Here is a 23,617-nt window from a genome sequence, read left to right as displayed (position 1 = left end):
GGCCGCATTCTCTGTGGGTTGGAGAGAACATGACCAGAGCCAGCCTGAGCTGCTACTCACTCAGCGACGCGAGGGAGATGACTCATGAACAGAGCTCATGGTGGTGAGGCAATTTGATTCTTTATTGATCAGAGAGACAAAGCTTTTAAAGGGTAGATCCAGAAGTGGCAAGTCAGAAACAGAAATGGTTTGACATGGTTTGGAAAGGGGCAGAGAAAGGCAAAAGGGGACTGGGAAAAGTAGGAACTTCTTTAGCAACTGTTGTGCTGGTTTTAACTGGTAGGATTAATAATACCCTGCATTCAGGGAGGGTCTTAGGGTAGAAATAAGATAGATCAAAGGAATGGAATGGGTGGGGATCTTTCAGGCAAAACAGTGATTATGTAGATAGGCCATAGTATCAGGAATGCAGGGTGGAGCAGGGGGAGCTGGCTTAATGTTTTAAGGAATGCCAGGCTTCTGGAGGCAGAAAAATGCAGGGTGCTTCCTAAGGCAGAGAGTCTGGTAAGATAGGGAAAACCTTGGGGAGTCTTGTCCCTCCTTGCTCAACTTCTAAGTAGAGAAAGAAATCCTGACAGGATGGATGTCCCCTCAAGTCAAGCCCTGCGAAGCTCAACCACATCCTCACAATTTCCCGACAACTTATTACTAAAAGCAAGCATTTAGTCTGTAAGTATTCATGCTTTTTCTTTAAATCCTGACTGTTCCATTCCTGATACAGAAAGTAAAATACTATAACTAGGCTCAGTAAATACAGAATTCAATTGTATTCATTGATTTATTTTTTGATGCCTCTATTGTGTGTCCTGTCATTTAAATTAAGCATTTTAATATCCTTTTTATAAGTGATTTTTTAATTATCTTTATTTATTGGATAGAGACAGCCAGAAACTGAAAGGGAAGGGTATATAGAGAGGGACAGAGGCAGAAATACACCTGCAACCGTGCTTTATTCCTTGCAAAGCTTCCCCCCAGCAGGTGGGGACCAAGGACTTGATCCTGGGTTCTTGCACATTGTAATGTGTGTTCAACCAGATGCAACACCACCCACCCCCTAATTAAGCATTTTTGTGTATTCTAGATAAGATTTAGTACTCAGTGGTAAATTTGCAAATGATGTTTCCTGATATATTGCCTTTTTAAGAATCAATATAGAAATTACAAAAGGGTTAGGGTGGTGGCTTACCTGGTTCAGCATACATGTTACCCAGGTTCGATCCCCCAGACCCCACCTGCAAGTGAAAGCTTTGGAGCTTTGGGAGGGGTGAAGCAAGGCTGCAGGTGTCTCTCTATGTCTCTCTCCCTTCCTATCATCCTCTTTCCTCTCAGTTTCTGGCTGTCTCTATTCAATAAATAAATAAATAAAGATAAAAAATTAAACCTTATAAAAAAGAAATTACAAAAGAAGAGTCTTGAGATTGTTTTTTCTATTTGTCTTACTGAATATAATTTTATCAAAACTACTCATGGCTACACATGTTCTGTATAATTTTTCCTTAAAAGTTATTGCAAATATTTTTTTTAAGTTATTGTCATCCCAAGGTATTTAGGAAGAAAACACATCAAGTTGTGTTTTCAAGCATATTTCCAAGTTAGACAAGCTTCTTGTACACCTCACTTTGTTTTAAATAGTATCAATAAACAGTAAGTTTTTGTTAATGCAAAGTGTTTTATTTATACAAAAAAATAAAGAGATGAACTGGGAAAATAATACAATGGCTTACACAAGATTTCCATGTTTGAGGCACTAGAGACCCCAGATTTGGTCTCCAGTATCACCATAAACAAAAGATGGATAGTGCTCTGGTGAAAACAATAAATGAAAGATGATGCTACCTAGGACTTTCTAAAATTATAGGTGTGAATATGAAAAGTTATTTTAACACATTATATCATTATGTATTTCATGGTGTCTTTTTAGGTTTTTCTACTTGCTTGCTTTATTTATTGACCACTGCAGACTACTGTGTACTTTTGCTTTCAGGTATATATTTTTGCCCTAATTTATGGATACATGTAAGCATATGCCCTATCTCATGGGACCTGGTCTATATCTAGGTTTTGGGGCTTTGTTAAAAAGTGAACCACCCAAAATGGAATTAAAGAATCCTATGAGAAAGGAAAGGTCTCACCTGAGTAATAAGGCTGTAGAGTTGATATTCCATGCCTGATGTCTTTGGACACAGTCTGAAGTGAAGAATGCCAAGGTGATACATGTTGCATTGATTAGGTTGGGGTTAGCAGATGCAGTATCATTTGGTATGAATTGAGAAAAGCTTGCAGGAAAGTGAGCCACACCCTAGATGTTCCAGGACTGGAAGAAATATGGGTTTTATGAAACATGGTAGTGGGAGGTTCCTGCTGTCTTAGGGTTTAAGAAGACAATAGTTATTGCTATAATCACATTATTTGGCAATTGGGTTAACTTTGAAAATCATATTGTTAGGATTTGCTGTATCATGCATAACATCACCATAATTTATGTCCTTTGATGTTATTTATATATAGCTGTGTCTTATAAAGTAACATCACTGGTTACTTCTGTTCTCCCTGGTCTAAGCTTTTAGGAGTTAACATTTCAAAGAACAAGTCATTATTAGAAATGTAGTAACAATGTGAGACCACTGTTAAAATTCAGTCTGTTGGGGTCAGAGCCAAGATGGCGGCTTTGGAGACCAGATGCCATGGGCTCCAAGAGGCAGCAGCTTGCAACCCAGATCCACTGGATAGGGTAGGATACTGGGCTGTCTGTAGGAGGGTGAACAGGGGCTGATCAGAATGACACCAAAATACAGTCCAATAACTCTCTCTTGGGCTGACAAACTGAGGTCAGGGGGACAAAGGAAAATCCTTTGATTATTTCTGAGCTCATCCCCCCACCCCAGTACCAGCCCCCAGGGGCAGTGCAGCTACTCCTATCAGGCTTCCCACTGAGCTATTTTCTTTAACAAGATTCCTGGCTCACTACAGGTGTCATTCCAAGCCTCTTCCTTCAACTTCTCTCTTTTTTAAGTGGCTGGAGCTCTATATGAGTGACAAATCACCTGATCAATCAGAGCTTGATCTTTGCCTGGGATTGTTTTTTCCATTGCTAGGTGACTGCATGTCCTATCCATTGTGAGAGGAACTTCTTTCGATCTAACTCTTCTCTCTACGCTCCTTTTTCCCTCCTCCTAGCTAATTAAAAAATAAATAAAATGAAACTCTTTCCTTTCACTGCTCTTCCTTTTTTCTTCTTTCTTTCTTCTATTTTTAGTTTTATTCTTTTCTTCCTTCCTCCTTCTTTGGTTTTCTGAATTCACTGATACTCGCTTGTGAATTATTTTGGGGAAGAAATCTGACTCAGAATGGACTCTGTGTGTGTGTGTGTGTCTTCTCTACTTCCCTTTTTCCTTTTTCTATCCCTAGAATTTATAGTAGACAGTAGATTTACATAATTGTTGATTCTTGCTTTCCCTTTGTTCCTGTCTCTTTCTTTTTCTATTGTTTAGTTGCTATTTTTTCTTGGACTGGAGGTGTTTGGCTAAATGGTATTAGTTGAACTACATCAATCTTTGCTTCAGTTACTATTGTTGTAATGTCTGAGGTTGGTGACTGCACTTATCATAAAGGTCTTTAGTACAACATGGCTTGTACTCAAAACACAACAACTGAAGAATGACAGAACAGAAAAAGAAAAATCACATCAATAAAAAAAGTTAAAACAAGAGCAAAAAGAAAAAACTGCTACCACAATGAATCAGGACAGGAGCCCATAAGAAACTCCAAATCAGTAAAAAATAACCATAGATAGATAAGAAAAGTATGCAAGCAATAATAAGCCTAATAATCACAGAAATGACGACAACTATGGAGGAAAGGGCTATCAGAATTAGGGAAACAACAGAGGAGAAACTCAAAGAAAATACAAGCTACTTTGAGGTAATTAGGAAAATGAAAGATGAAATAACTGAGCTAAAAGGCCAACTAGCAGAACAAGCTAATACTATAACTAAACGGAAGAAAGAAGCTGAGGGAAAGAAATGCAGATTAACAGAAGCAGAAAACAGAATTAGCCAGACAGAAGATGAACTATAGAAAACTAAGAAAGAGGTGAAAGAGCTAAAAAAGAGATTTAGAGATACTGAAAACAACAACAGAGACATATAGGATGATCTCAAAAGAAGTAATATTTGTATAATTGGCCTACCATAGGAAGAAAGAGAGGAAGAGAAAGTAAATTTTCTATAATAAATAATGAGGAAACTTCCCAGACCTAAACAACAGAAAGTGCATTAAGATTCAAGAGGCCCAGAGAGTCCTAAAAAGAATCAACTCAGACCTGAAGACACCAAGACACATCATAAATACAATGAAAAGAAGTAAGGCATGAGGACAGAAAGGAAAATTCAAAGTGGGAGTTGACTGAATTTGGAGTAGGGCACCAAAGACAAAACCCTGGGTGGAGGGTGAGGGTGAATGTTCACCTTCATGGGACAGGGGAGGGGCTGGGGGGTGGGGAGAGAGGTGGGACATAGTCTTTTGGTGGTGGGAATGGTGTTTATGTACACTCCTATCAATTTGCAGTCATATAAATCACTAATTAATATGAGAGGGGGAAATTGATTGAATATCTCAAACTTTTTAAAGCACAGACTCAGTCTTTAATAAAAGGCTGAGTCTTTGATTTGTTGACTCTCTTAAAAGCTTAGTCCAAGGAGAACAAAAGCAACTGGTGGCACAGCTATTTTCAAACAATGTCAAAGGAAATAAATTATGGTGAGACTGTGTATGATACAGCAAAACCTAACAAAGGGATTTTTCAAAGTTAACTCAATTGCCAAACAATGTGATTATTGCAATAACTATCTATTATCTTCTTAAACCCTAGGACAACAGTAATCTCCTGTTTCCTCTATAGAGCCTATGTTTCTCCCAATCCTGGAACCTCTGGGGTGGGCCTCACTTCCCTGCATGCTTCTCTCCAGTCGGGCCAAATGATATTGTATCTGCGGATTCCAACCTAATCAATGCAGGGATGCATTGGATCGACCTTCCCGTGGTGCATCCTGTGAGTACCCATTCATTGTGGAAACTGACGATCCTTCCTAGCTGACTGAATCCACATGGATCCCAGTCACTTTCAAAGCCAGCAACAAGCAGCTCCTGACAGCTTTCAACCTGACGCTGTTGACTGGCTACGGAAGAAGGGCAAATGCTAGAAGAAGAAGAATGCAGTAAGTACCATTTTATCATGCTTCACCTCAGACTGTCCAGAGACATCAGGCATGGATTTCCAACCTTTCACCCTAATCACTCAAGTGAGACCTTTCCTTTCATGGTATTCTCTAATTCTATTCCAGGAGGTTCACTTCCTAACAAAGTCACAATACCTAGATATAGGCCAGGTCCCGTAAAATAGAGCATATGTTCACATGTCTGCATAAATTAGGGCAGAATATATACCTAAAAGAAAAAATACACAATAGTCTGTAGTGAGTCAGTATCAAGTTCACAATGAAATAGTGTCCACTTAGACTTAGATACCCTCCTCACCTACTTCCTATTACAGTTCTCTCACTCACTCCAAAGATAACCTTAGCAAAGCAATGGCTGCAAAAGCTGAATAAGGGCAAGAGACTGGCATACTTTAACAATGACTCTTTAGTCACTTTCAGGTCACCCCATCAGCTGGGGCCCTATTCGGGGAGTCCTGAGATTCCCAAACAGATATGAAGGTCTTAGACGGCGAATAAATCCCTCTCTCTACTGTTACCAGTCATCTCTATCAGGAACAACACAATAGACCCCTTTGTGGGCCCCCATAGATCCTTGCCCTCAACCTGGATTAACAATGGTACAGAATGTTTCATCCTCCGAAGGAAGGATGGACAACATACTCTAGGATACACCTGAGGAAGATGGGTTCATATTTGAACAGCATGGAATGTTCCTATTTGTTGGTATACATGAGACCCTTTCTGTTTCATTTGGTTTAAATCCCCCCTGCTTAACACTATTCTATTTACATAACCACTTCATTCTATTTACTGTTAACAAGTTCCACCCTCCCTCCAGGGCATTTGTAGTTCAGTGATAGGATTCTCGCCTAATCTGCCCCCTCCTTGTCACACTCTGATTTTTACCAGTCACTTTTCTCTCCACCCTCTCTATGTCACATCCTGTTTCCACCCTATTTGGCAAGTATATATAAAGACAGCATTGTGAGTTTTAGAGTACTTTACCTTGAGTTTAGCTTAGCTCGTCTTAGATTGTGCTGCGTCCTGCATGAATGAAGAGATACTGCCTACAGCTCAACTATGAGTCCCTGGTCGTCTGTTACCTGCCCGTGAAGCCAGCCCGGCGAAAACAACCTAACACGTCGAAAACAACACCTATTCATGACCACAGAATGTGAGCTCAGATCTAGAGGGATGCAAAAGTTACACAGGCTCCTAAGATAATTATAGGCCCCATATCATATCAAATTGATGTAGTTTACAGTAATACATGTACCCCTTTCCCATATAAGGGAGCTACTCTCTTCCCTGATGCAGCTTTCTGGTCTCTTTCCCAGCCATGACATCATCTCCCCAGGCAATAACTAGGATTCATTCACCTGCATATCAGACTTCAGGCTCAGGCAAAACAAACAAACAAACAAACACACAAACAAAAACAGTAGTATAGCTATAGGCCCTATGAAATATAACTAAAATACTAAAATATGCATACTAGCTATCTACAAAATGGAGGATCCCCCAAACGCTTCACCTGCACTATTCTAGCCTTTAGGTCCATAATTGTCCAACAGTTTGTTTGGCTTTGTATATTAACTCTCTTTTCAGCCACCAGGTTCCAGATGCTAATAGTATGTGACCTGACTTCCCTGGACAGACAACCCCACCAATGTGCCTTGGAGCTCTGCTTCCCCAAAGCCTTTCCCCACTAGGGAAAGAAAGAGACAGGATGGAAGTATGGATCAACCTATCAATGCCCATGTTCAGCTGGGAAGCAATTACAGAAGCCAGACCTTCAACCTTTTGCATCCCACAATGATCTTGGGTCCATACTCCCAGAGCGTTAAAGAGTAGGAAAGCTATCAGGGGAGGGGTTAGTATATGGAGATCTGGTGGTGGGAATTGTGTGAAGTTGTACCCCTCTTGTCCTATGGTTTTGTCAATGTTTCCTTTTTATACATAAAAAAGAAAAAAAGAAAAAAAAAAAAAAGAAGTAGGGATAAAGAAAGGATCCTAAAGGCTGCAAGAGAAAAACAAAAAATCAAATAGAGGGAAAAACCCATAAGACTATCAGACTATCAGCAGACTTCTCCACTCAAACTCTAAAAGCCAGACAAATGGCAAGATATCTATCTAGCCCTGAATGAAAAAAGGTTTCAATCAAGGATAATATATCCTGCTAGACTTTCTTTCAAACTAGATGGAAGGATCAAAACCTTCTCAGACAGACAACAGTTAAAGGAGGCAACCATTACCAAGCCTGCCCTAAAAAAGGTACTAAAAGACCTCTTAAAAAAGATAACATCACTATAATAATGCTTGCCACATATCAGAGGAAATAAAGAATTGTTGAATAGTGTCATTACAATACATTCAATACATAATACCAATAAATGTCAATGGATTAAATTCACCCATTAAAAGGCACAGAGTGGGAGGATGGATCAAAAAACACAACCCAACCATATGCTGCTTGCAAGAATACCACCTGACCAAACAAGACAAACACAGACTTAAAGTGAAAGTATGCAAAACTATCATACAGGCTAGTTGGCCACAAAAAAGGGCAGGAACTGCCATTCTCATCACTGACACCATAGACTTTAAATTAAATAAAGTAATAAAAGATAGGAAAGGCCATTACATAATGATTAGAGGATCAATCAACCAAGAAGATTTAACAGTCATTAATATCTGTGCACCCAGTGAGGGACCATCTAAATACATCAAATACTTACTGAAATAACTACAAAAATACATCAATAGTAATACAATAATATAGTAGACTTCAACACCCCACTCTCACACTTAGACAGGTCAATAAGCAGAGAATCAAAAAAAGAAACAAGAGAATTAAATGAAGAGATGGACAGACTAGACCTCCTGAACATTTTCAGTGTCCTTCACCCCAAAAAACTGGAATACACATTCTTTTCAAATCCACACAACACATCATCAAGGATAGACTACATGTTAGGCCACAAAGACAATATCAACAAATTCAAGAGCATTGAAATTATCCCAAGTATCTCAGACCACAGTGGAGTTAAGCTAACATTCAACAACAAACAGAAAATTACTAAAAGTCACAGCATTTGGAAACTCAACAACATACTGCTTAAGAACCGCTGGGTCTGAGCGACACTCAAGCAAGAAATTCAAATTGTTTTTGGGAACAAATGAAAATGAAGGCACAAGTTATCAAAATAATTGGGACACAGCTAAAGCAGTATTGAGAGGGCAACTCATAGCCATACAATCACATATTAAAGAACAAGAAAAAGCTCAAATAAATGACCTTACTGCATGCCTTATGGACTTAGAGGAAGATAGAACAAAGGGACCCTAAAACAACCAGAAGGATGGAAATCATTAAAATTAGAGCAGAAATAAACAAAATAAAAATAAGAGAATCATACAAAAAATCAGTGAAGCCAAATGTTTTTTTGAAAAATTAAACAAGATTGACAAACCTCTAGCCAGACTCACTAGGAAAGAGAGAGGCAGGCTGGGAGTATGGATTGACTAGTCAATGCCCATGTCCAGTGGGGAAGCAATTATAGAAGCCAGACCTTCCACCTTCTGCATCCCACAATGACCTTCGTTCCATAGTCCCAGAGGGATAAAGAATAGGAAAGCTATCATGGGAGGGTATGGGGTATGGTGATCTGGTCATGGGAATTCTGTGGAGTTGTACCCCTCTTATTCTATAGTTTTGTTAATGTTTCATTTTTTAAATAAATTTAAAAAATAAAATAAATAAATAAGTAAAATAAATACTCAAGGTACTACAAAAAATCAGTCTGATTACATGTTTGAAGTCTTAAGTGCTTAGACTAAAAGAATATATATTCAGCCTATGTTCTGTGCATTAAAAGGTTTGAGGCATTCTATCAGTTTTTCTCCTCTCAATTTAATTAAATAGTGATTTATGAGATTACAAGTTAATAGGAATGTACATCAACACCATTCCCACTACCAAAGGATTGAATCCCGAACCCCTCCCCCTCCAACTCCATCAAGCTGAACATGTACTTTCACCTTCACCCAGAGATTGTTACTTTGGTGTCCTACTCCAAACTCAGTCAGATCTTGCTTTGAGTTTCCCTTTCTGTTCTTCTTTCTCAACTTCTTTTGATGAGTGGGATCATCCCATACTTGTCTTTGTCTTTCTGATTTACCTCACTTTACATTCCTTCTAGCACTATCCAAGATGGGTCAGAGAAGGTGGTTCATTAATTTTAGTAGTTACATAGTATTCCATTGTGTATATATCCCACAGTTTTCTCAGACATTCATCTTTTTTTCTTATCTTCTTCCCCACCAATCCCACCATTCAAGAGTTCTTGACCTGAAAACAGATCCCCGCTTCACCCTGCTCATATTAAATGCAATAGTGCCCAGGACTGCTAGGTTCCAAGGTCTCTGATAGGTATCTCAGACTGAGAAAATTGCTTCAAATACTATGGCAGTCAAAGAGGAGTCTAAAAGATTGCTGATACTTGTTACTATAACAATGGGATGACACAAGTGCAACCACAAACAGATTTCCCTAGCAATATTTATTACAGACCAAGGTATGAACTGTACTAAAGAGGAACATGGAACTTCAAAGTACTTTTTCAAGTGTGCATGCATAAGGGTAGTTAATGTTATGGTACATATATCGGGGTTGTTAACATCAGGATGCATACATCAGAGTGTTTAATGTCTGACTATCCAGGCATTTTTACAGATGTTAGCCTTTGTTCAAACCCTCTGGCTTCGTATGAAACTTTGTATGAAATATAGTGTCTAGTCTCATGTCTACTTCATACTTTGTACTTTTCAGACCCTGAAAAGGCTACTAGGTTTGGTCAGCAGCATTTGAATCCAGATCTGCTATATGTGGGGATCTGTTGACCCAGGTTATTCATTAGCTACTGACTTCCACCAGACACCCTTACATCAGAGAGTGAGAACTGGAACAAAAGGGAAGCATGAGCTTCTGCACAATAGCTGAACATCATGTCTCTTAATTAAACAAAGGAAATAGGATGGCAGAAAGACCAATAATACAAGCATGCACCAAGTAACAGGCACCATGAAATCAGGGGCTCTCCAACACAGAACTATTATGGTCTCAGTGGTTCAGCATTAATATTCACTCAGTAAAGGATGACTGAGAAATATTTTGATTTTTATTGTGTATTTTATGATATTACATAGGAAAAATAAATTAAGCTTCATATTTCCATAAATATTCACTTTACATTTATTAAAAAAAAAAACAAGGAATGTAAACTGCTTAATAAGTTACATGTCACACATCCAATTTCTACATTTTATAAAACTCCACTGTGGTCTGAGATACTTGGGATGATTTCAATGCTCTTGAATTTGTTGATATTGTCTTTGTGGCCTAACATGTAGTCTATCCTTGATGATGTGTTGTGTGGATTTGAAAAGAATGTGTATTCCAGTTTTTTGGGGTAAAGGACACTGAAAATGTCCAGGAGGTCTAGTCTGTCCATCTCTTCATTTAATTCTCTTGTTTCTTTTTTTGATTCTCTGCTTATTCACCTGTCTAAGTGTGAGAGTGGGGTGTTGAAGTCTACTATATTATTGTATTACTATTGATATAGTTTTGTAGTTTCTACATTTTATATACTATATTACTAGAAATGTTACTCGAAATGTTACATTTTAACACAAATAATATATATTAATTTGAATTTTAAGGTGCATTTAAGAAAAAAATATATAATTTGTCCAATCTTTTTAACAAGTTTGTCTTTATTTTATTGTCTAGCACATAATGTCGTAGTTAATTGATCTTTCCTCTTGTCCCTTTTTAAAGAAAATTTAATGGAAATATTAGTTTATCCTTTTCTCCATTCTGAAAATTGTAGTAAGACTTTCAGAAAAGTTTGCTAAGCATTAAGCATAACCTGTAATTCTGCATGGATTCATACCTTCCCCTTAATTTAGTTTTGTTCAGTTGTAGAATTAATCAGAAAGTTGTCGAAAATGTCAATCTTAGAGTTCATTCTTTATTGTTCACAAAAAAAATCTTGAGAAAAAAGAATAGAACTGATGGCATCACACTCCCAGATCTCAAACTGGATTATGGTGCTGTTGTAGTCAAAACTGCCTGGTACTGGAACAAAATTAGACACACTGACAATTTGTACAGAATTGAGAGCTCCGAATCAAGCCCTTACACCTATGGACATCTAAATTTAGACAAGAAGGCCTAACTATTAAATGGTGGAAGGAGAGTCTCTTCAACAAATGGTGTTGGAAAAATTGAGTTGAAATGTGAAGAAGAGTGAAACTGAATCACTACACCAGAGACAAAAGTAAATTCTAAATGGATCAGGGACTTGCATATTAGACCAAAAATGATCAGATACTTAGAAGAAAATATTGGCAGAACTATTTTCCACCTAAATTTTATAGACATCTTCAGCGCTACAAACCCAATTTCAAGGAATATTAAAACAAAAATAAACCCAAGAAACTACATCAAATTGAAAAACCTTATGCACAGGAAAAGAAACTGCCACCTAAACAAAGACTCCTTATAGAATGAGAGAATATCTTTACATGCCCTACATCAGACAAGAGGCTAATAACCAAAATAAACAATGAGTCCACCAAACTCAGCAACAACAACAAAATAAATAAATAAATAAAGCAATGACCTTATCCAAAAGTGGGAAGAGGGTATGAACAGAGTATTCCCCACAGAAGAGATCCAAAGGGCCAACAAACATATGAAAAGATGTTCCAAGTCATTGATTGTCAGAGAAATGTAAAGACAACAATGAAATACCACTTCAACTCTGTGAGAATGTCATACATCAGAAAGGGTGGTTGTTGGGGGGAGAAGGTCCGAAAGAACACTTGATTGCTGGTAGTAATGTGAATTGGTCCCCTCCCTGTGAGAACAGTCTAGAGAACTCTCTGAATGCTAGAAGTGAGGCTACCCTATGACCAGACAATCTCTCTCCTGGGGAACCAAAGGAGTATCCTAAGGAACCAAACATAGCCATCCAGAAATCTGTGTGTATACCTATGTTCACAGCAGCATAATTTGTAATAGCCAAAGTCGGGGAACACATCAGGTCTCCAACAACAGATGAGTGTCTGAAAAATCTGGGGCCTATCTACACACTGGAATACTACTCAGCTATTTAAAAAATGAAGAATTCATCAATTCATCTCTTTGCCTCATTTGCATGGAGCTTTAAGGAATTACGTCAGGTGAGATAAGCCAGAAAGAGAAGGATGAATATAGGATGATCTTACTCACAGACAAAAGTTGAGAAATAAAAGGAAGTGGAAACACAAAGCAGAACTTGGGACTGGTTTGGGTATATTGCACCAAAATATCTACATTTTGGACCCATTTCTAGTTACATTTTTCACTTTTACTCTCTCTACAAATGTACATTTATTTGTCACAAGATAATATGATGTGATAAATCTTTGTAAAGTAAAATAAAAATTTTCTGAAATTAGTCCTTACAATGTAATGTCTATTATAAATTTATTCTCAGCATCTACATAGATGTTCACTGGTAACTAGCATCGTGCCTGAATCTGAATCTATATTGTCAAGAGTATAATCAGCTGCTGATCTTATTAAATAAATAAACAAAACTAAATTAAAAATTGATTCCATCTTGTTTATTTGAGGCCATCTTTTTGGCATTAAGTTGTAAAATAATCTGGAATGATTTGTGTTACTGAAAATGGGTAAGATGAAAATAAAATATTAATGAGATGGTGCACATAATAATAGTTGTAAAACTGTATGTTGGGTGCTGTTCTAAGTAAAAAATTAATATAAAGTATTCAAATAGCAAGGCAGATTTTATTCAAGACTGTCTCAGTAGATACAGTTTAATAGAAAGTAGCTTTTAAATAGGAGACAGTTATTGAATTTAACTCTCAGTACATGCTAAGAAGTAGGATGGAGGATTAATGGATAGAAAATTACTTAGAGACTAGGGTAATAGTTGCTAAACTGACCTAATAGAATATTACCTGAAGGATGGTGGAGGATGAGAAAAATAGTTAGATATTGACAAGTGCAGGAGTTCAGAGAGATCTGACCAGACTGATTTGATAATATTCATGCTTAAAGGCCCATTGAGGACATGCCCAAAGATGATGCCTATTTTTGTCTCAGAGCATTTTTTTCTAGAATTTGGTTAATGAGAGAATCAAATAGGTACTGCAAATTCAAAAAGTGAAATTAAAAAAAAAAGAACACTGAAAATGGAGGGAATAAAAGAATACGCTGAGGCATAAATGGATTATTAGTTTCCATAATTTATCACTATTTTAGTCATGGTGATTCCTTGAAATTAAAAGTCTTTATAAGAGCAGGAAGTACAATGTTAAGATTACATTATGAGTTCAGCTCTTCCTATTTAAAAGATGATGTTTATTTTTTCCCTGGTAAAAATTTAAAAGAATTAGTATGATGCTAGAGAATAAATTCCCTTCTCCCAAAGATACTATAGGAAAAAATAATAGGGGACCAGGTGGTAGTACACTTGGTTGGGCACACATGTTACAATGCACAAGGACCCAGGTTTGAGCCCCTGTCCCTACCCACAGGGGGAAAGCTTTGCAAGTGTTGAAGCAGGGCTGCAGGTGTCTCTCTGTCTCTCGCCCTCTCTATCACCCCCTTACCTCTTGATTTCTGCCTGTCTCTATTCCATAAGTAAAATAAAAATATAGTTTAAAAAATTAGAAAAAAATGATAGTAGTATGTACTTGCTTCAATATTATACAATACATTCTCTATGGTATGGTAACAAATATCAACATTCTTAATGAAATGCTCTAACAAAGAAGTTCATTCTGTACAAGCAGCAAGTAACAAACCTATTAACCCCTAATTAAATAAGTAATGGAATTAAATAATACAATAAATGAAAGCATCAGAAAAGAGTTCAACTCTCTATTGGAGAAACAGAAAATACGTGAGATTGGTATCTTGCACTTTTGGTTTCATTTTCCTTTAGATACTCCCTGTCCCTACTTTCTACTATCTCTGCCTGACTCCAGGACCTCCATAAAGAGAGGATCTCAGTCTCATTTTTACAATACTCAGCCACATATACAGATGTCTTACTTTAGTCTACTAAAAAAAAAAAAAAAAAAAAAGACTTGCTCATTTGTTTCTATACACCATACTTCTTTTCTGAGACCCTCTTTGCCAATTTAACTTGTTATTTTTTGGAAGTTCTACAGATAATACTTAGCTGATTGTCATTCAACACCAAATCTTCTTAATTTTATGCAGTGATGCTGCTGCATGTGTTTGTGTGTACAAATATTTATGTGTGTACTTTGGAGGAACTGAGAAAAAAAGTTTAAAGGTTCATTACAAAAGACATTCTTGGCTTCACGTGTTAATCTTAAATACCAGAGTGCTGTATGTACCTTTGACTTTCTGCCTGTAAATAGAATTGCTACAACTTTTTTTTTATTCAGGAAATTTTAGAAAGACTCACAGAATTCAGGTAATGACTTATAACGGATACAAAGAAGAAAATGAGCAGGTAGAAGGAACAATATAGAAGGGAAGGCCTCACCTTTACTTAGACATGAGTTTCTTTCCTCATTATAGTAGGAGTGTAACAGCAGATATAATCACTCACCTGGTACATCTCGGAATCCTGTGCTTTATAACTGTATAAGAAAGTCTTGTCTTGTAAATATAATTTCTTATATATTTCTAATTCTTTTTTCTTCTTCTTCTGAGAATAATGGGTAGAACTGAAAGGCCTGGTTTGGTCTTTCTGTTGACCACCCTTCACCTATTCAGAAAAAGCTATACGAATTTTAGTATGCCAGGGATTGGGATTAAAGATTAGAAAATTTCTAGGGGGCCAGGCAGTGGCACACCTGGTTAAGCATATATATTACAGTGTACAAGGACCCAAGTTCAAGCCCCTGATTGCCACCTGCAGTGGGAAAGCTTCACAAGTGGTGAAGCATGGTTGCAGGTGTCTCTCTGTCTCTTTCCCTCTTTATCTCCTTCTTCCCTCTCAATTTCTTTCTGTGTCTACCCAATAATAAATAAATAAATAAATAAATAAAGATTTAAAATAAAAAGATTATAAAATTTCATTGGAGTCTTATTTCCAATTTCCTTAAGAGTTCTAAGTCAGAAACCAAAGACTGAAACCAATATGTAATTCTTATTGATCCATAAGTAGCAGGTGAGGAAAGTTATTTGAAATATCTAAACAACTTTTTAGGATTTTTCATAAAAATTTTAATATTTTCATAAGAGTACAGAGAGTGAGAACCAGTACAGTAGTACATCACTCAGTGTGTCTTGATTAGGAAGAGGTAGAACTTCCAGGGATTATACCTGCAGTCTCTGGAACTTCAGGCATGTAAATAGGGGCTCCAATAGCTGAACTATATTTTCATCCAGAAAACATTTGATATTAATTGAAGGTCAATTATTTAAACATATAAATACATAATATGTGAAACTGTAGAAAAGTGACTAAGTAAGGTGCATACACAATACCTGTAAAAATACCTAAAGGCTAACAGTTGTATGGATATTCAATTCACTAGTAATAAATATAATAGATTTATATTTTGCTAAATAGAAAGGCTTAAACTCATTTCACTGTTGTTGAGATTGTGAGGAATCAGAATTCATTTTGGTGCCACTAAAAATGCTTAGTACCATCTAAGAGTAGTCTCACAATACTTACAAAATTTAGCATTATGTCCAACGATACCATTCCTGAGTCATGTAGAGTTGAAGGAAACTTCCAGAACTGCAGAAATGGTGAACACAGATATGGATCTACAAGACTTCACTTCAGTGAAGGAAACATAGACCCAAGTGCTGCAAGTCATATCAATGAATAGATTCTCTGTTTCAGCCATTTGAAAGCATATGAAAAATTTATCTCAAAAACCTACTTACTCCAAGTTCCTCCGATATCTCACATCCAATAACTCAATATATATGTATATATATTTTATACGTATGTATAATACATATGTGGAAAATTTCTGTACAATTGAAAAATCTAAAGCAAACTAAAATGAAGACCATTTTAGCCTCAGAGTTCCCCACTGTGTTGCCAAAATTATTTTGTGTATGTATCACAGCTTGATCTTTTTTTCTTTGATTCCTTCGACTTCTTGTACTCTGTCATTAATAAACCACCTGCATTCTAAACTACATCTTTAAACATGCTTCTGGGAAAACTCAATCTGTCTGAGAAAGCAGGTGCTAAGGATAAAGTTTTCAAGCAAGATCACTTGCCAACAATGAGTGTTGTCATTAGTTATTGATATAGCAGTAAACCTTGGCACAAAGTTAAGAGAACTGAGGTGATATCCTGACAGAACAGGATGTGGTAGCTGGCATGGAACATCAGATATTTGAGAAACGAAGAATGAATTTTATAAGGAAAATAAAAATTAAATATCTATTTCTAAACTCTATTCATGTTTCTGGAAAAAAGGGTAACAAAAAAGCCAACTTCACTTATGTAATTTTTTTTAAATTACTGGTTTAATATTGGCTTTAAAAAGTATAAGACTGCAGGGGTATAATTCCATACCTTTCCCACCACCAGAGTTCTGTGTCCCCATTCACTCCATTGGAAGCTATAGTAGTTCTCCCAAGATCACAGATATGAGTTGACTAATATATATATATATTCCCAGTTTTCCTCTAATGCTGCCTTTTCTTCCTTTCTAAGTTACACCAAGTACTTCTGAGTGCTTCCCCTTTCTTCTCTTTCTAGGTCCTGATGGAATTGGAGTTCAGAGCCCTCTGGTTGTCTTCCTCTAACACTTCTCCTCCCTCTGGGAGTATGGACCAAAATTCTTTATGTAGTGCAGAAGGTGAAAGGTCTAGCTTCTGTAATTGCTTCTCTGCTGGACATGGGTGTTGGCAGGTTGATCTATACCCCCAGCCTATTTCTATCTCTCCCTAAAGGTGACTTTTAGTTTTAGTCCTTGTAACCATAGGCTCTCCTATTTTAAAGTCTTTCTCAAATGAGAATTTTTTTTCTGTGAGGAGAAAGTCTTTTTTAAAAAAATATTTATTTTATTTATTTATTCCCTTTTGTTGCCCTTGTTGTTTTATTATTGTAGTTATTATTGTTGTCATTGTTGTTGGATAAGACAGAGAGAAATGGAGAGAGGAGGGGGAAGACAGAAAGGGGGAGAGAAAGATAAACACCTGCAGACCTGCTTCACCGCTTGTGAAGCGACTCCCCTGCACAAGCAGTGAAGCAGGTCTGCAGGTGGGGAGCCAGGGCTCGAACCCGGGATCCTCACACTGGTCCTTGTGCTTTGTGCCACCTGCACTTAACCCACTGCACTACAGCCCGGCTCCTGAGGAGAAAGTCTTATACAGTGTATTTTATAAGGACTTAGAACTCCTTGTTCCAAGATGCTTGGAAGAAAAAAAGGAAGTTATTGTATAATTAATTAGTTATTGTTATTTATAATGGTAGTAGAAGAAGAACCAGGCCGTCATTCCACTGTAACCAGGGTACTTTTTAATTCAGAGAGAGAGAAGCTTGTAGAGATTTAACAGTGTTGAAACTTCCTTCAGTGCCATAGCACTTCCCTTATGCTGTGCTTTGTGTATGGTAAAGACGGTGAACTACGTCTGTGACCTGAGTTTACTGATCTTGAATAAGGAACTGTAGAAATGCTGGTGCACAATGGGTAAAATAGGAGCTGAGTTGTCAATCAGAAAATGTGTCTCCTTTGACTGTAAATGGATAAATATTTCATCTGAGCCTTTAGTAAATAACAATAGCAATTAAAGATTTAATGTCCTCAGAAATTAGAGTTTGGGACAAGCTGAAAATCTACCAATAGAACCGGGTTATTTTGACAACATACTCTATGCTACACTGAGGAAGATATGTCCTGATACTGGGACAGCTTGAAACGTTCCTAATCATGACTACAGACTGTGAGCTTGGATCTACAGGGATGCAGAGGTCACATAGGCTCCTATGCTGAATATGGGTCCTAGGTCACATCAAATCGATGGGGTTTACAGTCAACAAAATTTATACATCTTTCCCATATTTGGGAGTTACTCTCTTTCCTGATCCAGATTACTGGTCCTTTTTCCAGCCATGACATCATCTCCCAGACAATAACTTGGATCCACCTGCATATCAGATTTCAGGCTCACGGGAAAAAAAAAAAAACTAGTATAGCCATAGGCCCTTTGGAATATAACTAAAATATGCCTACTAGCTATCAACAAAACACAGATCCCCATACCCCCAACTCTTCATGTGCACTGCTCCAGCCTTTAGACTCATGATTAGTCAACAACTTGTTTAGCTTTATATGTTAACTCCCTTTTCAGCCATCAGGTTCCATATGCTACCATGATGCCAACCAGACTTCCCTGGACAGAAAATCCCACCAATTTGTCCTAGAGCTCTGATTCCCCAGAACCCCGTCCCATTAGGGAAAGAGAGAGATAGGCTGGGAGTATGGGTCAACCTGTCAACGCCCATGTTCAGTGGGGAAGCAATTACAGAAGCCAGACCTTCCACCTTCTGCATCCCATAATGACCTTGGGTCCATACTCCCAGAGGGATAAAGACTAGGATAGCTATTAGGGGAGGGGATGAGTTATGGAGTTCTGGTCGTGGGAATTGTGTAGAGTTGTACCCCTTTTACCCTATGGTTTTGTCAGTGTTCCCTTTTTATAAATAAAAAAAAAAGAACAGGGTTATTTGTTTCTTTTATTTCTTTATTGGCTGATTAATGATTTATAGTTGACAGTAAAATACGATAGTTTATACATGTATAATATTTCCAGTACTATAATACTACGTCCGCTAGGTTCTACTCTGTTATCAGAGAACAAGGTTTCTTGCTGAAGATGTGAAATGCATAGTGGACAAAGTAAGTAATGAGACCATGCACAAAGTGTGAGCACCAATTTTTATTATTTCTTTAAAGAAGCAGGTTTCACCAGAATTCTGGAAGAACTGCTTCTAGAAGTATATATATATTTATATTTTATTCCAGTGGATCTAAACAACTGGTAACTTTTAAGGAGAAAACAGTAAGATTATCAGGCAAGTTGAAATGTGTTTAATAGGAACTGTGATTCAAGGGACTTAGATTTAGATAGAAACATAACAGATGTCTCAAGGAGAAACATAGGTCAGAATTTTTGTTTTGTATAGAAAATAGAAGAATGAAATAATAGATGAGATTCTGGTTAGGTAGAGGGGTCACAAAGTAAAATGGTCAAGTGGAAGTCTCACAAAATATAGTTAGATAAAATAATACTTTGTCACTTCATTCAGAGAGGATATTCTCATCCACGCTGGCTTCTTGGAATGTAGTCAGTTTGACCTAGTTTAGAAAAGACAATTCCCCTGGGGTCAAAAAAGTAGTGTACCCAACAGAGCACACAATTTACCATATGCAAGAATTCAGGTTCAAACCCCAGGTCTAAACCTGCAGGAAGAGAAATTCACCAGCAGTGAAGCAGTATTGTATCTATCTTACTCTTTCCCTCTCCTCTCTCAAATTTTCTCTGTACTATCATCTAAAAGAAACAAAGAAAGAAAGGAAGGAAGGAAGGAAGGAAGGAAGGAAGGAAGGAAGGAAGGAAGGAAGGAAGAAAAGAAGGAAGAAATAAAGGAAAACATAGGCTACCAGGAATTTGTTATATAAATACTGAATCCAGCTATAATCCTTGTGACAAAAAACAAACAAATAAATAAATACAAATAAGCCAGGAAGTGGCAGGCCTGATTAAGCACACACACACTACAATGCTCAAGAACCTAGGTTCAAAGCCCCTGGTCCCCAACTGTAGGGGGAAAGCTTCACAAGTGGTGAAGTAGATATATGGATGCCTACCTCTCTCTTTCTCTGTGTCCCCCTTCCATCTCAATTTCTCTCTGTCTCTATGCAATAACAAGCAAATAAAATTAATATTTAAAAATAAAGAAAAATTTTGAATAAGATAATTTCTCTGATAGGGCATGTTCAGCTCCATACAAAATTGTCCAAATTTTTACTTGAACTGTATTAAAGATGCTAATTGGCTCCCTAGTCTCTCTCAAGAAAGAACTTGATGGAAATGCTGAAAGTGTTCTTCTTTCTTTTAGATGATAGGTCAGAAATCCATCAGCTGTCAGCACTGTAGAAACAGAATTTCCAAAGTCACAGCACTCTGGGATGATCAACATCATCAAATATAGATGTGTAAGTAAGTATAAAGGCCTGCCTGTCTTGTTCAGAGTAAGGATTCTGTTTTGTTTTAGTCTAAATATGTTTAAGAACTGATGAAATGCAATCACTAGACAGGATGAAATGTCTTGAAAAAGGAGGAGAAGGTAAGTAATAAGGTTATGAGATTCAAATCACAACAAACATTGTAATAAATGGTTTATCATACCAATAGGCCAGATTAAGTATAATACCTTTATAAAAAAAGGGTGTCATCTTCTTCTTATAGGCTAGCAATATGTGGTAATGATCTCATTGGAATCATTTTATTTGAGTTTTCTCCACATCACAGCTCTTCATTCAGTATTGTCATAAAATTTTCACTGTGATAGCACTGCCTATAAATTCAGGTAGTTCTAATAAACTACAAGAATGTTTATGCTTGTATTTTTTTCTTTCTACATTTTTCTCCTATGAAATTTGACTGAAATAGGTCATGGTTGCTAGCAGAATTCTTTTGTGAACAGTCGGCTTCATACCAAATATTGTGTCTTTGTGTAAAAATAAAGCAAAACTTCTTATTTATGGACCACTGGGGAATGGGACTGATTTGGATATATGGGAATCCTGAAAGCTTGGCTCTGTTTTCAGCCATGTGGTTGCTTTCTCTCCTCCCTTCTGGTTAGCCCCTTCTCTGCTTTGGGAACTTTTCCCACTTTTATTTCATGCTAGTTGCTCTTTGAATCCAATTGGCTCTAAATCCATTCCTGGCTCTGACTATCAAGTGCCTCCATGCCAGACTAATACTTCTGTTTCTAACATGGCTAGCTCTGTCTTTGTTTCTGGTCTCTTTCCATTCTCACTTTCTAAATTTGAAATAAAATGGGCATCTGGGTATGTACAAACATGGCTGAGCAGGATTTTTAGAGCTGCCCTGTAGTCCATCAAATGTTACATTGCATTGGTCATGTAATGGGCAACATTCTGTCTTCATCAGGGATTCTACTCCTGTCATTCTTTTCTCTTCACTATGCTTCTGCTGATATTTTCCATTGGCTGAGAAATATAAGTGGGAGTACTTCTAGGTGTTTTCTTGATTAGGCTAGTCACCTACTATATTTTCCACTCTAACATTTCACTGAATACTTAACGTATAAGGTTCCTCACTGGTCATTGATAGAAATTTGTTATAGTTTTCTTTGATTTTTCTGAATCCTAAAGCACCCTCAACCTAGGAATGTTGACAAGTAGTACAGAATACCTCATGGCAGAGTTACAAAACCTAGAAATTGACCAGGGCCCATGAGATAGGATACACATGCACATGTATGCATAAGCTAGGGGAAAATGTATATCTTAAAGTAAGAGTGCACAGTACTCTACAGTGACTCAATAAGTGCAACAAGCAAGTAGAGAGACCTAAAAAATACACCATAAAGTATTTAATCAACATAAATTACTTAATAATAAAATATTTTCTACATAGACCTAGATATTCTCCTCATCTACTTCCTCTACTTCCTGTTTCACTTCCCCTGGTGGAGGCAGATTCAAGCCTGCTGACTGACAAAGTTCAGACAAGCTGGCACTACCTGCAAACAGGGAAGTCCTAAGACCAACTAAAGCTATTCATCCTTTTTTTTTTTTCAATTACATTGGTAATTTGAGGACCTATTGGCGATATTGGACATACACAGATATTACCTGGGGACAGTAAAAAGAGATCTCCAGGGGAAGTACATAGTTACAACAATCACGGCAGGGAGTGTAACAAGACTAAAAATGGCCTAGGAACAGAAGCTGCTGTAGTCATTAAGAGGCTTTCAGAAAATGCTATTTGCTACCACTATAGCTTCTCTAGTAGCTGGACTCGGACCAAAAACTAGAACTGTGAGTGGCTTATAGAGTGAGTGGCAGAGTGTGGTTTCCACCCACATAAAAAGAGGCCCTATTGTGTACCGTCCCCCCCAGCTTCCCCCCCACTAACATTTACAGGTATCTGAGATAAATATAGAGGTTGTGCAGTTAAATAGCTAATGTTAGTTTATATGGGTAAAAGTTATTAAACTTTCATATATACAAAGGTCAGACAGAAGAGATCTCCCATAGTGTATACTTACTTTACAGCAGAATATTTCTTTAGGTAGACAGCTTACTAGATTTTATGAAATACTTGGTTCATATAATTTAGTTAGACCCATCCAAGAATGGGTTAAGAAGAAAAGCTTGAGACTGATTTCCAGGGAGGAATGTTGATTCAGACAGATGGTCAAAACATAGAGATGGTCAAAACACAGATGGTCATTTCAAGGGAACTTTCAAGGGAAGATTAGGCTGCCCCTGACCAAAGGAACTTTCAAGGAAAGAGTAAGATGCTCCAGACCAAGGGAACTTTCTAAGGAAAACATACGTAGAATAATAGTAATGTTTAAGGTTATTCTTGATGTTAAAGAAAGCAATCATGCATGATGTCAACTGTATCCTTGATGTTAATAAAAACAATTTTGCATGATATCAACTTATATCTGGGAAAAAATGTTTAAAAATAAAGATCTCCTGAGAGAGAGAAAAAAGAGAGAGAGATGCTTCTCTCCTGCACTTGAAGCAGCTGACATGTCTTTCACTTCATTTATTCAATGACTCCCTTTTCCTTCAGGAAGTAACCTGTGACCTGCCAAAACATGGCTCCAGGCATTCCCCCAATCACCTAATCCTGTTAGATAAAGTAAGGACTACAAAAGGTGAATAAGGGCAAGAGAACACAACACTTTAATGATGGCCTTGTTGATCTCTACCAGGCCATGCCTTCATCTTGGACTCTAGTTAGGGAATTCTGGGATTCCCACATAGATATGATGGGCCTAGACCTTTAACAGATTCCTCTCTCCACCATCACTGGTAATCTCCATCAGTAACAGCATCATAAATCCTCTTGTGGGCCTCTATAGGACCTTGCCCTCAATGTAAAACAACAATTAGAGAAACTACCCCACTCTCTGAAGGGAAGCTGGGTCAACATACTCTCTCACTCGAGGAAGACTGGTCCTGAAATGAGTGAAGCTTAGAATATTGCTAGCTAGGACCATGGAATGTGTGTTCGTTCATACCAGCTGGGATGCACAGGCTCCTATGCAAAGTATGGATAGATATAGGTCCTAGATAAGACTGATTTACAGTCTTAT

General features: G+C 37.4%; 1 long non-coding RNA gene across 1 annotated transcript in view; it reads left to right on the top strand.

Moving 5' to 3' along the window:
- Positions 1 to 206: 206 nt before the first annotated feature.
- Positions 207 to 23,617, top strand: part of LOC132542002 (uncharacterized) — a 39,718-nt gene continuing 16,307 nt past the window's right edge. Inside the window, exons 1-2 of the long non-coding RNA XR_009553128.1 lie at positions 207 to 279; positions 579 to 669. This is a non-coding gene — a long non-coding RNA (uncharacterized LOC132542002). The remainder of the gene's footprint in view (positions 280 to 578; positions 670 to 23,617) is intronic.

This window comes from Erinaceus europaeus, chromosome 1, assembly GCF_950295315.1.
Source record: "Erinaceus europaeus chromosome 1, mEriEur2.1, whole genome shotgun sequence".
Taxonomy (NCBI): domain Eukaryota; kingdom Metazoa; phylum Chordata; class Mammalia; order Eulipotyphla; family Erinaceidae; genus Erinaceus; species Erinaceus europaeus.
This window is presented reverse-complemented; position numbering and strand designations above follow the sequence as displayed.